Source organism: Vidua macroura, chromosome 11, assembly GCF_024509145.1.
Source record: "Vidua macroura isolate BioBank_ID:100142 chromosome 11, ASM2450914v1, whole genome shotgun sequence".
NCBI classification, from domain to species: Eukaryota; Metazoa; Chordata; class Aves; order Passeriformes; family Viduidae; genus Vidua; species Vidua macroura.
In genome coordinates, this window is record NC_071581.1 from 4276592 (window position 1) to 4294245 (window position 17654).

Sequence of the window (17654 nt, forward strand, 5' to 3'; positions counted from 1 at the left end):
CTGTGTTCATTGCAGTGTCTCCTCTGTGACTTCATTTCCTCAGGGATTTTAGCTTTTACTTTTTGCATTCACTTCAACGAGGTAACAGAATCCCAGGACCACTGGGGTTGGAAAAGCCCTCCCAGCCCACGGAGTCCCAGCTGTGCCCGATGCCCACCTTGTCCCCAGCCCAGAGCACTGAGTGCCACCTCCAGCCCTTCCTGGGACACCTCCAGGGATGGGCACTCCAAACCTCCCTGGGCAGCCCCTGCCAAGGCCTGAGCACCCTTTCCATGCAGAAATTCCTGCTGCTGTCCACCCTGAGCCTGCCCTGGCCCAGCCTGAGGCCGTTCCCTCTCCTCCTGTCCCTGTTCCCTGGGAGCACAGCCCGACCCCCCCGGCTGTCCCCTCCTGGCAGGAGTTGTGCAGAGCCAGAAGGGCCCCCCTGAGCCTCCTTTTCTCCAGGCTGAGCCCCTTCCCAGCTCCCTCAGCCCCTCCTGGGGCTCCAGCCCCTTCCCCAGCTCATTCCCTTCCCTGGCCACGCTCCGGCCCCTCCAGGGCTCTCTTTCCACAAGGGCCCAGAACTGGCCACAGGACCTGGTGACTGATAAAGAGTTATATTTTACAGACCTGTCTAATGCACATTCCCAAGTTAGTTCTGAATGAGTTTTGAGAAACAATTCAGATTACTAAAGCAGAGACACTTTGGTGCATAAATATCAAGCTGATGATTCACCCACCCTGCATCTGCTGTGGCTACTCTGGACGTCCTGGTTTCACTGGTGCTTCCAAAACAGCACCAGGTGCCTGTGCTCAGGGAGCTGCACCACACCGTGCACAAAGAGCTCAACAGCAGCTGTGCTCAGTTTTGGGAAGCAGCTCTGGTGAGTTAAACACTTCAAACAACCCAATATATATATTTCCACTGCTCCAGCTCAGCAGGAGCACGGGCTGAAGCATCATGAGCAGCAGCTGTCTACACAAGCACACAGACACACTCCCAAAATCCACTGCTGTTCCAGGACTATGCCATGGCCTTCCAGGGATGTGAACAGCGTGAACAAATCTTTCTGTTGGGAACTTCAGGGCTTCAGGTTTTGAGCTTCCAGCTCCAGCAGATACAAATTCCCATCTCATTTTACACAGCTGTTTTCCCCACATTTGCCTATACAAAAGATATGTAAAACGATAAAAATCTCAATTAAAAATAAGTAATCAAAATAGCACATTTTGTGAGTAAAATACAGCATCACACTTTTGATGTGAAATCTATTATAATTTGAAAACCTAATCTAAAGCTTGTAACGGTTTCAGAAAGCATTCTTCATGAGTATTGGATAGGTAAAAGTTTTAATTGCAAATTCTTTGCTTACAGGAGAAATCTTTAGACATTATCAGCACCCTGAACAGAAAAGGGAAGGATAAACTACAGTTTAAAATTTAATGGCACTTTCATTTCACATCAAAATCGAAGATTTTGCATAGCATTTGTGGTTTAGTCCCACAGGTTTCTAAAATCAAAGCAATAAATTTCAAGTCCAACATTATTCGTAAAAAAAATTATTTACATAAATATCTCTCAGCAAATGTCACTTTATATCTATTGAAATGACAAGAATATTCATTCCCATAGCAGTCCTAAACTCTTTCATAGACACATCTCCTGAAGGAGGTGGACAAAGACAAAGGGCAAACATCCAAAAATTCCTGAGGTGCCAAGTGCACCTGAGCTGTGCATCACAACGGAGACACAGCGGCCTAGCTGTAGAAGAAAAAAGAATTCTAAAATTCCAGTTCACATCCAGTCAAGACATACATCTACATTTTCATTTTTATTAATTTTAAAATCTTTACCTTTCTATTTGTGAGCAAAAATAACAGTGTATGTGAATGAAAATGTCTGGAAGGAAAGAAAACAGTAACTGAAGCTGCCTTTAATCAGCAGTACTCAGGAATAAAAGAGCTGCCAGAAGCTGTTTCTGTGCTCTGGAGTTACCAGTCCAGCCTGATGCCAGAATGCCTCTGGCAGTGCTGTTTTGACACACTGGTAATGTCTGCAGCTTGTTAGCAAGGGTTGTATGAAATCATCTTGTCATCAATTCCAGCTTTTATCAAGTTAACTTAAACAAATCCATCACTTAAAATAGAAAGTATATTTTTTTCCATAGAGTAAGCCCAGATACAACATCTTTGAAATCTCATTTTCCTGTCTATGTATAGCACCAGACTTGTGTGTGGAAGACAGAAGAAAAGATAAGCACTTTTTTTCTTTAAATTTTAAAAAAGTATAAAATGGAAAAATGAAATAATTTTTCACTTCCAAACTTTAAAAGCACTGCCTTTTAAATAATGTTGATCTTACCCAAAATGAGAAAGAAAAGCTGGTGGGTGATACAAGATTTAACATCAAAAGGAAGCTCTCTACAAGAAACAACATTTTTAAAGAGGTTAAACTTGATACTGTTGGTCATGCTTTGAAATTTGGCACCTTTAATACTTTAGGGTTGCAAAATCAAATAAATTAAAACAATTACGTGTAATAGTGGAGCCAAAGGATGTATATGAAGGATGACACAAAACCCCCACGTGGCAGCAGTAGATGGACTGATGGTGTGACACAGCTGTCAAGGTGACTCCAACCCTGGAAAAACTGGAATTGCCAGAGAGGAGGGGCCCTGACTTCCTAAGGGAGCACAAACTGCAGCACAGCCTCCTGAATGAACACATATCCACGTGTCGTAAAGTCTGTGAACTCTGGGACAAGAGCAAACCACAATATTTGATTTTATCTAAGCCCTTTTATTACACAAAAGTGCAGTAAAAATGCCTAGAAGTGTTTCAGCAGTTTCTAATTAAAATATTTTAAAACTATCCTGACATAAGCCTCTGCCTTAGTTTCACTAAAATAAACATAATTTCAGTAATCATAGTAGATTAAATCCTGTGTCTAAGATATTTTTTCCACTCCTAAATTTAAGTATAAGCTGCTAGCAAATAACCTGAGAAGAAACTAAAACTGACAACTTTTTTTTTCCAACCATTGTTAACTTTCTTAAACTAAATTATGATAATTTTGGCCAGTTTGGCAGAAATTGATTGTAGTTCATCTCTCAGGGATATCAGTCTCTTGGGCAGAGCAACCCCAAACTGGGAAGGGATGAGTGGATGCATGGCCATATTCCAGCAAAATTTATGGATAGAGAGAGCTGCTCTGTCTCCTTGCTCTGAACTCAAGGTATTTGGGTCAAGCTTGAGCTTCTTAAACTTTCAGAAAACTGGGAAAGTTACCATAGCTCTCAGAGGAATGGGCCTTCCTGTGTTCTTCTGGGTGAATAAACAATACAATTGTTTTGAATGAGCTATTTTGAGTCACTTGAATTAGCAGGAGCTCCCAAAGGAAATTTTCCTACTCGTGGCGAATTCAGTTGGGATTGCTCTGTAAGCACAGGTTTAAAAGAGGAGATTGTGAGTACAGGATTTAGCCTGAGAATGATTAATCCCAGTGTTGTATGCCTGTGACTAGGAAGGGAGGCAGCAAATGTTCCTGTACTGAAGTGTTGAAAAAAACCTGCAAAATGCTTATTGAGTAATTGTGTTCCTCATCCATGAGGAGCATCTGTTAAAGCTTTACAATTCAAAAAGGGATTTTACACTCTCTTAAATGATCAGCTTTGCCAGCCAGACCCCTCTAATCAGAACCTTAATTCTGAAGAAAACTCACCTCCACTGGTCATAGGTGAAGGCCACCAAATACCCAGCTAAAACTGTTGGTATTTGAATTCTTCCTCTTCTCTTTCAAAAATAAAGAAGTATCTCGGATGAATACAAGGGCACTGCAAAATGCACAGGGTGCCCAGAGCAGCTGGGGCTGCCCCTGGATCTCTGGCAGTGTCCAAGGCCAGGTTGGACATTGAGGCTTGGAGCAGCCTGGGACAGTGGAAGGTGTCCCTGCCCATGGTAGGGGGGTAGGACTAGATGGGTTTTAAGGTCTCTTCCAACCCAAACCATTTCATGATTCTATAATAATCCTATGAAGATACTTGTACTAGTTTGAAAGCAAACCAGTGAGAGTCAGAACCACAATTTAATAGGAAAATTAAAATAAATGCAATAGCACAAAACCACTGCAGAGTGAGAAGAGGAGCTGCCACCCTGTGTGTCAGGGTGGTGGCAGCAGTCCCATTCCATGGTGGCTCAGCCCTCCTGCAGTGCCAGCTGTGCTTCTGCTGCAGCAGGATCCTGGACAAGGCTGGAGTTTTCCTCTGAAGCTCCAGGGGTGCTGGAGATGGGCCTGGGCTTCCTCTGGGAATGCAGTGGGGCAGAAAGCTGCTCCTCTGGGAATGCAGTGGGGCAGAAAGCTGCTCCTCTGGGAATGCAGTGGGGCAGAAAGCTGCTCCTCTGGGAATGCAGTGGGGCAGAAAGCTGCTCCTCTGGGAATGCAGTGAGCAAAGGCTGCTGTGGTGTCCCAAGGTCAGATTATATCCAGGTAGGAATGCTTGGCTCCTCCCCTGGGTGGAGCATCTCCCCGTGGGATGATGGAATTTTCTCAGCCATCCAGGGACACTCACTGGCCACGAAGAGAAGAGATCTCCTGGAGGGAGGATGGATCATGGAGGAGACAAAGAACACTGTCCCACCTGGTTTTAATAGTTGGTGATAGAATACAAACTTTTGGTTACATCTTAATTTGCAACCTAAGACAATACTCTGCCCCACAACTGAGCTGCGTAATTGATTTCCTTTCAAGAACAAACTAAAATATTGTAATAGATTTTCTTCTTTGAAATCCATCAGCTGCTACAGGACAGTATAGATGGGCAAAATTCATGCCTCAGCTGGAACATTTCATTACAGTTCTGCAAGACTGGCTTACAGGTTATCTTGATCACTGGAGAGTCAGTAAAATTCTTTAGGTTTTATATCTTGGTAAAGTTACTAAACCCTTTGGATTTCTAGTAAATACACAATCCCACATTTTGACCTTTTTTTGTCTGAGATTTATAGCAAAGGGCACATTGCTTACCCTAAAAACTCCCATGCTGCAAAAAGAAGGCAAAGCACATAAAGTGTGAGTTGGTGGGTTCCCTCCACCTTCAGCAGGAACACAAAGACATCCCTCATACTTCAATCACTTCCATCTTCATCTGGCTCCTTAGAATTCCACATTCCTTAATCCCACCTTTGCTCACTTCCTGCAGAGACCAGCACAAAACAACTTTATCTGAGCAAGGTGGGAAAAATAAAGGGAAAACTAACTTCAAAATCATGATCAGAAAGGGGTTGGTTTAATAAGGAACTTATTCAGGAACTCCACATATGCAATCTAGTCCATGTCTAGGTATACTTTAATTATATAAATTAGCTTTATTTAGGGTAAGAATGGGATTCCTACGGATCCTCAACACTACAAGACATTAATGACAGAACAAGTCTAAGTGTTGATTCACATACATTATAAATTCAGCTCCTTAAATCTGTATCTGTATAGAGGAAACTATTTTTATTTACATAATTATAAGCAACACACAGGGACAGAAACTGGATTGAAATAAAAAGGAGTTTTTCACATTATAAAGCATTATACTTTTTTTCCCCTATAAATAAAATCAAGGCCAAAATTTGCCCAAACACAACATATTTAATTGTATAGACAAAACAGTCTGACTAGAAGCACACGCCATTGGGATGACTATGCAGAAAATCCGTATTTTTCCAGTTTTATAAAAGAAATGGACATTGCTCATACTGTTAACATGTTCTAGAATGAGGGTTTACAAAAGCTAACATTAGTATTCGTGTGACACTAAGAAGTCACCAATCTGCCCTGGATAAGAGATGTCTAGAATATGATACTTCTTCTTTTTAATAAACAAAATATTTTTATTCATGGAAAAAGATGAAAAGACTGAATGTTTGCTTGGATTTTGAAATTTGAAGGAATGACAAGTCTCTTAACACCAGCCTCTGAAATATCAGATTGCATCTAGAAAGGTTTAAAGAGTTTATAAATCTAAAACAAAGACAGAGGAAAAACTTAGATTCACTCAGTATATTTTGGAACAAAAAATATCATTACTTATGCAACTTACAGTTGTTCAAAACAGGAAATTGGTTTTTTCTCATGAACTTCCATTGGCGTTGGAGCAGTCTGCAGTTCCTTTGATCACAAAAAAAAAAAGATGAAGTCCATTAAAAGGAGTAAAATCACAGAATCTTATGCTAAATTCATCATTTTTACTTGCTAAGCACTATTTATTCTATATGGTTAATTTTGAGAAGTTTGGAACTAGAAATGCCTCTTCTCCTCCCCTCTTTCTTCTGCAAATCCATTGAAAAATTTTGAAAACAGTCCCGAGAGTTTTCATTAACAAAGGGATGCCAAAAGCATGTCAGGAAAATCTCCAATGAAAGTTTAGTAAATATTTCTCCATTTTTAATAATAAATATTGATTATTTAACAGCAAGGCTTCCAGATGCTGAAATGGCAAAAACACTGTTGTTAGCAAATCAACGCAGTTGGAACTGTCCACACTGAGTATAAGAAATTAAAGTTAAGTGCAGTAATCTTCGGAATTATTTTACTTCTCTAAATAAAATGCCCTAGCCTACATTATTTTACTTTTAATTATTTCATCGTCACCAAATTCACTTTGTACTGATGTTGTGCTTCAGCCAAGGATTGTTTCCAAACAAACCTGAAGCTTAAAAAATTTTTAAAAAAGTCATAGAGGATACAGCCAGGTGGAATCTGGGCTCTTCCCAGGGAACAAGAGGCAGGACAAAAGGAAACAGGCCCAGGTTATGCCAGGGGAAGTTCAGGCTGGACATCACAAAGAATTTCTCCATGGGAAAGGTTGTTATTGAAATGCTTCTCATCAGTATTTGTTCTAAAAAGAAAGGGGTAGAAGGAAAAATTGTGACATCGTGTTGGCTGTTGGTTTGTATTTATTGATTTAAAAATCCATTTAACCTTAACTTGTTCAGTGCCTCATTATGCCCAAGGAACATGACCAAACCAGTGCTGAACAGCTTCTGAGCAGGAGCCTGATTGATTTCAAATCCCAGTCATTTAACTCCAAGCCAAAAAGAGCATTGGACTGCAAAGCAACGAACACGCTTCAATCACAAGTGTTGATATGAATCTGGCCATGTGGGGAAAGCCACCCAAGGGCATAAGAAGAAAAAAGAACAACAAAGTGAACAGAGATGTGAGCAGACAGGAGCTGTTCATTATGGTTATACAGTAATTGAAACAAAGCGTGTTTCAACAAAAGTCAAAATGTCTTTAAAATAAAGCAAGGTGTGGAAACTGAATTTAAAGCTGTTATGTGCATCTTCATCTGTTCTGTGAGTTTTAGAGACTCCACAAAGTGTTTGCAGTCTGCCCAAAGGCCGAGGAAGTTCTTGAACCTAACATTTTGAAAAGATAAAACCTCTGCAAAATAGATTGGAACAAGCCTCCCCATAAACAACCTGAATACCTTTCAAATGAAAGTCATACCTCTAATCTCTTCTCAGCATTCACAGGAACTGCCTGCAACTCTGCAAATAATTTTATCCAATGGTCAGGCAAGTGGAAGCAATTATCCTTTCAATCTTAGGTACAGCACACATACATGTATATACATTTTCTGATGAGGTGAGAATGGACTTAAACCTGAAAAGAAGATCACTGAGAAAGTCTCTAAGCTCAGTTTAATTAATCCTGAAAATATAATGGGAAGACTAAAATAGCAATGGGAAGAGTAATAGAACAATAATGAGAAACTCATAATACTCAAAACAATTACTGTAATATTCTTTTACCATAGGTATAGCACAGATTGGAAGTGAGGAATACTTCAGCACATAAAAAGTTGGTGTAGCATCTCCACAGAGAGACAAGAAGTAATCATTCACAAACAAATGCTAGAAGTTATTAAGCATCAGACTGAAGGAGACAGAAACACAGGGTGAGGATTCGCAGCATGGATCATGGTAACAACAGACTGGGGAAACTCACAATTGACACTTCTGGACACAACTTACTTCAGTATTTCATATAATAATGCCAATTAATAATGCTAATAACAATGCACTCAGCTTGCAAATAAGAGTGACCTGCAAACCCTACATCTGAAAACAACCCTCCTAAAGTCCAGCTGAGTAGTTTCATACACATTTTTTTCTAATCTTCTGTGGTGAGAACCTGTGTCTTACCCAGTAAAACAGATTAATACAATGTTTTCTGATGTTGAGAAAGACTTTCATTACATCTGCTTCCTTTTGATCTTTTTTTAGAGCCTAACACTAATGATGAGAATTTGATTTCCTGTGTTTATAATAAAGCTGGCATTAGCTATATGTTCTTAATTAAAGCTTTAAGATGTATTAGACAAGGACATGACTAGATTTAAAAGTACTAAAGTATTCTTCAAAAAAGTTTCAGCATTTTGCACTTTGCTTGCAGTGTATGAACACAGAGATTTCACAGACAATGGAGCCAGAGCTGAAGACATCACAAATAGGAGCAGCATTCCTAAAAGCCCACAGAGGAATAGGAAGAATGGATCATTTCTCAAAAACTGAGGTGCAGCAGAGAATGAAGTTCAGTTTCAAAATATCCTGCTGCAGGAATCTTTTCAACTTCTCACAGTCCACATCGCCTTTCACCCCTTCATCTGATCTCTGTGTTCAACAGCAGGCTGGGCACTGGGGTGTTAAGAATTCCATTTACTGAATTAAAAGTGCCATTACTTCACCTTTCCATCTCGAGTCAGCTGATTCATGAATAGCACAAAAGCATCGGGCCTTAGTTGATACTGGACACTGAGGTCCATTCATTTGTCTGTTATTATTAACTAAAGCTGTGAAATCTGTGTAATAAAGGATTTAAAAGATGCAAATGAACCTTAATATCCACTTCTTCACTGGTCTGAATTTATTTGCAGATGACAAGGAGCTGAGGGGGCAGTGGGACCTGGATAAGCTCCAGAAGCGGGAATTCCCTGGGAATCTGCTGAGCTTTGCCAAGGCCGAGCGCTGGGGCTGCCCCTGGGCCAGGGCAGCCCCCGGGATCCATCCAGGCTGGGGCTGAGCAGCCGGAGCAGCCCCGGGAGAGCCCTGGGGGAGCCGCGGGGCAGAGCCGGCCCTGCCCGGCCCCGAGAGCCGCCAGCCCAACCCTGCCCTGGGCTGGGCCCGGCCCGGGCAGCAGGGGAGGGGATTGTGCCCCTCTGCCCTCAGCTGAGAGCCACCTGCAGAGCTGCCCCAGCCTGGCCAGCACAGGAGGGACCTGGGGCTGCTGCACAGAGCCCAGAGGAGGCTCCAGGAGGAGCAGAGGGCTGGAGCAGCTCTGCTGGCAGGAAAGGCTGGCACAGCTGGCATTGCTCACCTGCACAGGAGAAGCTTTGGGCTGAGCTCAGGGTGGCCTTGCAGGGCCTGAAGGAGCTGCAGGAAAGATGGAGAGAGACAATTGCCAAGGGCTGGAGGGACAGGACCCAGGGAATGGCTCCCAGTGCCAGAGGGCAGGGCTGGATGGGATCTTGGGAATTAGGAATTGTTCCCTGGCAAGGTGGGCAGGCCCTGTGTTGTGTCACGTTGCAACAGAGTTCATCATGTCCAGAGAGAGAGCAGCTGCTGGTGCTGGGCATGGGAACAAAAAAAAGTCTTCATTTTATAAAGATCAACAATCCATTTATTTCCTCTGGGGACGAGGAGGGAGATGAAGACAAAAGACTGGGTAAAGGCAGGGTCGTGGGGGTTTTATAGGGTATCACAGGGGTGGAGTTTAGGGTTTGGGTCAAGGGAGGAGTTATTAGCAACATAAGGAGGGTAAAATCAAATTTCTACCTCTTTGGAATGGGAGCTCTCCACAGCCCTGGCACAGGGTGCCCAGAGCAGCTGGGGCTGCCCCTGGATCCCTGGCAGTGCCCAAGGCCAGGCTGGGCAGGGCTGGGAGCAGCCTGGGACAGGGGGAGGTGTCCCTGCCATGGCTGGGGTGGCACTGGATGAGCTTCAAGGTCTCTTCCAGCACAAGCCACTTTATGATTTTAAGATTTCCTTTTTGAAATTATTTTCATAAAAATTGACATTTGGTGGAGAAAAGGAAACAAGTCCTCTAGGTAAACTAACAAGTTGTTATATCACTTCTTGCATCTTGAATTGCTTTTTAATCCTCTCTCCAAAGCTGGCAGAAAATGCTTTAACAGCTCATTAGCTCAGTGTTCTGAGGACTAAACTGCCTTCCTAGCCCTTAAATTTTTCAGCACCTTCTGTGTCAAAAGACAATAAGAAGGAGGCCATAAATATATTGCATAAATGAAAGTTTATCTCTGAGAAAAGTAGCTATGATCATTCAACTTATGATTATCAAGCAAAATTCAGGAAATCCTCTCCCTTTCCCTGGCTGCATTCTATTTGTCTTTGCAATTACTTGTGTGACTTCCACGTTCATTATTTGCACTTTGTTACTGTGAACAGCATTAGTGGGTCCTCCAGGGAAATGTGATAAATAACATAGCACATACCTCTCTAAAATAAATGTTGGTGAACACAACAAATTGTTTTAAGCTACTAGCAACCAAAATATAATTACTTAGTTTTCTGTAGCCCCTAAGAAGAGCCCCCTTGTTTGCTATTACACACAATTAGGTATTTATGGGTAATTTGGGATTTATGAGCTTTAGTGCATGGAATTGGCACCCTCCATATGCCTCTTCCATATCTCTAAATTACTCTAGGTTGCCATGGTAATTTTTTTTTCTTCACATCATCACATTTTGCACCAGATTCCAGATTTCTCCCAGTGAAATAAGGCAGCTGGTTATCCCTCTTCAGTTTTGTTGGGCAAGGATTTGCTTCACTTCCCAAGTTGTGCTCAGTGACAAAACACAGGGAGCCACTCAAGAGGTAAATGTGAAATATGACTTTTGAATATTGCAATGCCAGCTTCTTTTCTTTCATGTTTTCAATCATGCCAATTGCTTTAAATACCCCTTTATGGAATAAATAAAGGAGAAATGATTTTGTAGAAGCAATGAGGTCACCAAAAGGGTTGAAAAAACTGTGATCCCCTATTCTTTGGTGGAGTGAAATTTATGAGATTATATACAAACCATGTTTGTAATACATATGTAAATTGTCCATAAATATGACAGATAAACAAGGTTTTTGGGTTTTCCAATTTTCAGGCAAGAAGTTTCAAATTAATTTCATTTTGTAAGAGGTGTCCAAATGGAAGATTGTCATTCAGTTGAAATATGTGTCACGAACTGGAACCCACCTTGATTTCCAGACAAATACAAATCCTTGTTCTTATCATTTTACTGTCTTTTAAAGATAGTAAAACTTCATTTGTTCTTAATAAATGTATCTGCAGAGTTCCACTGCCTCTGACAGAGCCATCCCAACTTTCCACCAGCACAAATGAGAGGACAAGGCAGCTCATTAATACATCTTGAAGGTCTTATACAGTCAACTGCAAATTGGCTCCACCCAGTAACCACACAGTCAGTAGGGAAACAGGTCATTTTCCATTTATTTACACATGAAATCAGTCAGACTTGCTGGTTTAGTCACAGCTCTGTTTTCATGAGACTATCATGTCTGTGCTCAGATGAGCTATTTCTCTTTCATGACACAAATATCAAGAATAATTCTTTTGTGAAGACCTAAAAGACAGGAATATACTAAAATAAGGCAATGCTTTCCAGGAAATGTATTTATTGATTCAAACATGAAATTTATCTTCTCTTAAATCTGTGTCAAAACCTAGAACCAATCACAGAATTTGACTTAGAACAAAGAGTGACACACACATCCAGCTGCAAAGAAGGAGAAGGTCTCTCTTAGCCTGTCCTTGGAAATACACACACAGATTTTTAAAATTTAATTGTTTTATACAAGGACAATGAGAAACTAAGCTTGCATGATATCTGCAGACTTCTGATTTCAAATGTTTGGATTTAACTTCATGAGTATTTTTCAATTCAAGCCCTTTGCATCTTTGTGTTTTCTTTATTTTTGATCTCTTAGATGCCAGAAAACTGAAATTTCAGAGTAAATGATCTATTAGTCTTCTAAATACAACAGGTATGTGAGAGCTGAACTGCAAAAATAGTTATGCAGAACTTATAAATAATGCTAGACTACAGAGTTCAGAGTATAATGATATTAAAATATAGTTTCTTGGGTTTATGGCAATCTAGAATTGTGTTCTTAGTGATTAATTGAGGGTAAAATCAATTTGCATTAGAAACACCTCTTTGTAATTGAATATTTTCTATGAAGAAGCTTGGAATTAAAGTTACCTATGTCCTGGTTTCATTTTTCCATGTGCTTGGTGACCTTCTCTGGGATTGAATGTGGACAACATATCATGGCAGAAGGTGAACATCTCTATCAAGGTTGTCAAATCCCCCTTTTCCCCTTGGATTTCTATCTGAGGGGAACTGACAGACTGGAAAAGCCACGGGGAACAAAATTAATTCTACAACCACTTGAAACCTGCAAAATTTATATTCTGGGTCTGGACAAGAAAAAGAGAAAAAGTAGCCTTTTATTTTATTTTAAATGAAGGACCATTGGCAATGCAAATTGCAGTGATATGTAAAGATCTAATCCCTCTCAGCCCTAAATCTACACTTCACTTAATTAAACAGCAGTGAGTTCATTTACACTGATATTCTGCTGCCCAGTTTGACTCAGATGTACTGAACCAAAATCCCACATTTTAGTCTGAAGTTACAATCTCAGGGCTCATCTTCCCAGACAGAATCCTTGCTTCCCAAAGTGCCAAGGAATTTGAAATAATGCAAAAACCCGAAGCATTTGGGAACAGCAGTGAAAGTTCAGCTTAGCTTGGGTCTGCAAGCTGCTGGATGTAATGAAAAAGACTTGAGCAGTCCCACTTGGTAAACCCTGCTCGCACAGAAACATTGTTTTTGTCATTGTGATTAATTATGGACTTGCAGTCGTGAATAGGAACTTGTTAATACCTAAAACACGGCATAATAAAAAAAAGCAAGGAAAAATAATGCAACATTGTTTCCTTGAAAGAATATATGTAAACATTGATTTAATAAGCCATTTCATATTTTTATTTCTACTTTTTTTTTGCAGTAATAACAATCAAAACACTGTCTACAGCAGTCAGGCACAGAGGTATGGGGAGAAGGAAGCTTTTAAGTTCAAGATGGCCCCTCCCGATGAAACCTATCCATTTTACCTTCACTATTACAGGAAAAAAAAAGTGATTTCTAAATGCATCAATAATCTAAGTCCCATATTTTGGTCCTTTGTTACCCCAGAATCCCTTATCTAAGGCAGGCTGTGATATTATCTGTCTCACTGCAGGACAGAAAAGAAGAGGCCTGTCAGGATGACATGCATCTAAAAGCAGGAGCTTACTTTAAATGAAAGACCTTCCAACAACTGAAGGTATTTTCTCCTTTTGGTGTGTTGTTTGATATTGCTTTACTTGTCAATACATTTGGATGGAGGGCAAAAAGCAGGAAAAAGCCTTTCTAATGCCCATACCAGGCTGAGCAGTATGGAACAGAGCTGAGCCTCCTGTGCTTGGGATTCTGTCCAACTGCCACCACAGTCCAGTTAAAATCCACATTTAATTTGCACTATACATAAGTCAGTATAATAGAATTGAGTTAAACAATAAACACAAACTGTACTTCCATGGTGCAGAATATTTACAGTAACAAACTGAATACTGATACAACCCCTTGTAATCCCACAGGTTTCAGCACATGTTAAAGATTAAGTACTGAGCAACATATTTATCTCACTATGAAATATTTATCTTCCCCCCTCCTTTAAAGGATAAATAATCTATTTTCCCTGCAGCAAAAATATTTTGCTTTGAAAATACTTGTTTTCCTTAATGTGATTTTAATATTTAATTAAAAATTATGGGCTTCTTTGAATGGAATGCATGTTAGAACTAAAATAAAATGAGAACATAAATAAAAAAAAAATAAAAGTAGAAATAAAAACTAGTCTCACCAAAAAAAAAAAAAAAAAAAAAAAAGAACTTTAGTTGCAATATTAACTGGACCCAAATTATATAGTATTTCAGGGACACTACTGAGATAACATAGAAATAACCCAAATGGAAGAATTTTGCTGTAGATGTCATACAAAAAAAATTAGAGTGTGAGATTTCTAAAAACATTCAGTCTTGGTCTAGCTCTTTCTTACTCTTCAAGAATTCAATGATAAACCATTCATAAGCTTTAGTGAAATCAGAATTAAGTTTCCAACACACTTACCAGGTATAGAGTAGTTACTTGTTCTCCTTCCCAAAAATCTATCCTCCTCCAAATGTCTTCTCATCAGAGACAAATATTTTGGGCACTGTAGTTGTAATATTAGAACACCAAAATTCAGGTATTCGTAGCAATATGAACTCAAGCACAAGCCAAGGTGTTGGGCAGGTAAATTTGTGCTCAGACTGTTGCAGAAAATAATGCAGTAGGTGATGTAATTTTCAAGAATTTGTCATATTGTAAATTGTGAAAAGTTCACATGGAATCCTCTTCACCTTTGGCCTTTCTCTTCAAATGTTTTCCATACACTGAGTTTCCAGCTCTGTTTAATTCCTGCCACATACCCAGAGTCCACTGATGTGTATTTGAATCACTCAAGGCAGGACACATAAATTCAAGGTGGAATTTTAGCAAATTTAGCAAATATGATTGATGATTATAGGAAAACAAGAGAAGTTTATATAATTGAGGCCACAGCAGAGTGAGAGGCAGATATAATTTCTACTGTTTTTTGTCTTTCATTTCAAGTATTTGGAGCTTTGGTTTTTTAAAAGTTCTCTGACAGCAGAGCTGTGATTATTACAAACTTGCAGTAACTAATGATGTCTTCTGATGCTGAGCAAGTTACTTCTGGACACCTGTAACACACAGGTCTGCTTGTCTGATAACAGAAATGGTCTGCAGTGTTCTGTTGTTAATCATCTCACTCATTTAAAAGTAGAAAGAATGATATTCTCAAAATCTCATCTTTGCAAGATTAAACCTTTCCAAAGTGGTTTGATAGCAAATTATGGAGACAACTTTTCTTTTAATTCTCTTCAGAAAGTAAATTTACACTTGCTATAAATGTGAATCATTCTCATATTTGACCAGTTTTCCTCCACGGGGTATTTAATGGTCCTATAAAGATTTACTTGACTTTTGTTGCTCAGAGGTGGTTGGCAGGTGAAAAAAACAGTGGAAATAACAAAGCCTGGAACACCAAATACTCAGCACTCTGCTCTTCATGGGAAAAGCTACCATTAAATTGAGACATGCCCAAAACCCAGGATGCACATTTGTGTGATATCTGACTGTACTGCCTGGCTGGGGGTGTACCCAGTGTGCTGGGCACACTGCCAGTCTGTCAGCCCAGCCTTGCAGATGTGCAGGAGGTACATGAACACTTTTGGGAATGTAAATCCAGCTCTTCTTGCCAAATGATGTTCAGCATTGGAGACCCAGTAGGTGTTACAAATGTGGACTGTGAAAGACCCTGTTGGCATAAGATGGTACAGGGACATGAACATGATGCCTCAGGTTTTAGCTTTTCTATTTTTCAAATTCTGTGCTGCTTTCGTGTGTGGGTCTGAGCTTCATATTAGGGGATGGTGAGCTCTCTGCACAGAGCAGGCAGACAAAACAATTCCTTCTCTAGCTGGGGACCAAGGACAGCTGATCCAGCTCTCAGGCCAAGAGCATAAACAACGTGGACTGAGGAGAGAAAAACAAGAAGGGTGGGACTTCATGGGCTAAAGCTGGAATTGGACAATTAACTCCAATATGCAAATGGAGCAGAACTTACCAAAGTTATAAGTCATGACTTATAAAACCGTGTGACCGGTCGTCCATTCTGTGACCCTTTTGGCTCACGTTGGCTGTAGCCCTGGCTGGGCTCTTGTGCTGCCCAAGGTGGATCCATTGAGGCCTTTTAGCAAATCCCTACTTTATTCTGTAACTCTGTCCAGTCTCTGTTCTAGGGCAGCCTTCATAAGGCATCAAACAGAGCAGTGGGTTGTAGGGAACAGTTCAGGACTGGCACTGGGAACTCACCAGTCCCTTGAACTCACAACTCACTTGAGCAGCTCACATGGGAGTGTCTTGCCCTGAGTGACCCCGTGTCACATGAAGGTGGCACACTGTTGGCACAGTGCTGCAAATGCTGCAGTACTAGGAACACAATAAAGCCACTATTTTCACCTCCCTTCATATCGAGCTCAACAATGTAAAGTTTGTTTAAAGTTATGTTTTTTTTCATTTTACAGCATGATCATCTCAAAGACCAGAAGCTTTGATAGCCCAGAGATGTGTGATGCTGCTCAGTGTGGCTCATTCTACACTCTCAGATGAAAAACCACTGCATGGGTTAATGGTATTAATTCAGTTTATGGCTTCCAGAATGCCGCTGCTTTATAGTCTGTTTATGTCTTCTGAAAAAATATATAAGTAGTACAGTTAAAAAAAGTTAATCTCAGTAGAGTCTTCTCCAAATGCATTCCTTTGGTACCTGTGATTTACTCTGCAATCTGCTTCTCCTTGAGGGCACTGCTACTTCTTTGTTTAGTTTTGTTGTGTGCTACGCTATTATTTTACAGAACATTAAATATCACCAAGAAAATATTAGGCCAGTGTAAATATAATCTTTGAAATGTGTCTTGTTATGCATAATAGGGCACCTTGTGAATTTTCGAATTTTCACCTGGGCTACGCATCTATTTCACTTCAGCAGATGTTGCTGATACTCCTAGGGGTATTCGAACTTTCATAGATTTATTTTCTCACTGAGTAACCAGGTGCCAGACCACAGAAACCCCAAATCCTGATGAAATGTATATCTATTCCAGTGATCAGAATACAAATTAGGTATCTAATCTACCCCAGCAGGGCATAATTACAGATTGAAGACTACAGGCTAAGCCCTAACTGGTGCTTACTTTGCATTTCTCCCAAATATATAACACATTTAGAAAGAATGATTCTGAAGTCTACACTCTGCTTGGCTCTGCCAAGGAATTGCTGAGTGACTTTTTCTTTATTTTCACCACCTGGCCAATGGGTTTAATGGAGAGCTAGAACAAGTCCAGGCAAATACAACTGGTGTGATCAGAAGCACGCAAGAGGTTCACTATGATGGGAAATTAAATAGGTTACACAACTTTCCCTTCCTAAAGAAAAAACAGGGAAAGGAATATAAAGCAGATCTGAAAGTTGCTAGGGATGCAAAGAGCAAATGGATGTGTGTTCATTCTTCCTCAAAACACAGGAGCCTGGGTTTATTCAGGGCAACCATCAAACAGCAGGTTTAAACCGAAGAACTCATGCTACTAACGTGTTTGCTGCATGAAGGTGTGAAGATAAAAGGCTGTACGGCTTCAAAGAGGGATCACAGAAGCTCAGGAGACAGGGATTAACTATCAAAAACTGATATCTGTGTGCAAGATCTTGTTCAAGACACCCACATTTCCTGGAAGCTAGCTATGCCTAAAACTCCAGTAGTCCCTTCCCCTGGAATGAGATGTCAGAATAAGCTACATTTAGCCTTGTGTGGCCATTGCATAATCAGCAAAACATTTATCACAGAATCACAGCATGGTTTGGGTTAGAAGGGACCTTAAAGCTCAGCCAGTCCCACCCCCTTCCATGGGCAGGGACACCTTC

The 17654-nt window shown here is 40.4% G+C and overlaps 2 long non-coding RNA genes across 3 annotated transcripts; one reads left to right on the plus strand and one right to left on the minus strand.

The window, feature by feature from the left end:
* Positions 1–202: 202 nt before the first annotated feature.
* LOC128812790 (uncharacterized) lies at positions 203–9669 on the minus strand. Of its 2 annotated transcripts, none has more exons than XR_008438836.1 (6): positions 8870–9669; positions 7481–7521; positions 6675–6866; positions 6069–6136; positions 5003–5171; positions 203–1144 (listed from the first exon to the last, which is right to left on the minus strand). It is a non-coding gene; the product is annotated as an uncharacterized LOC128812790 (long non-coding RNA). The 2 variants fall into 2 exon arrangements; XR_008438837.1 differs by lacking the exon at positions 203–1144 and adding an exon at positions 4483–4570.
* On the plus strand, positions 9611–16580 carry LOC128813080 (uncharacterized). The gene is made up of 3 exons (XR_008438904.1): positions 9611–9697; positions 10746–10866; positions 16262–16580. It is a non-coding gene; the product is annotated as an uncharacterized LOC128813080 (long non-coding RNA).
* The last annotated feature ends 1074 nt before the right edge of the window (positions 16581–17654 follow it).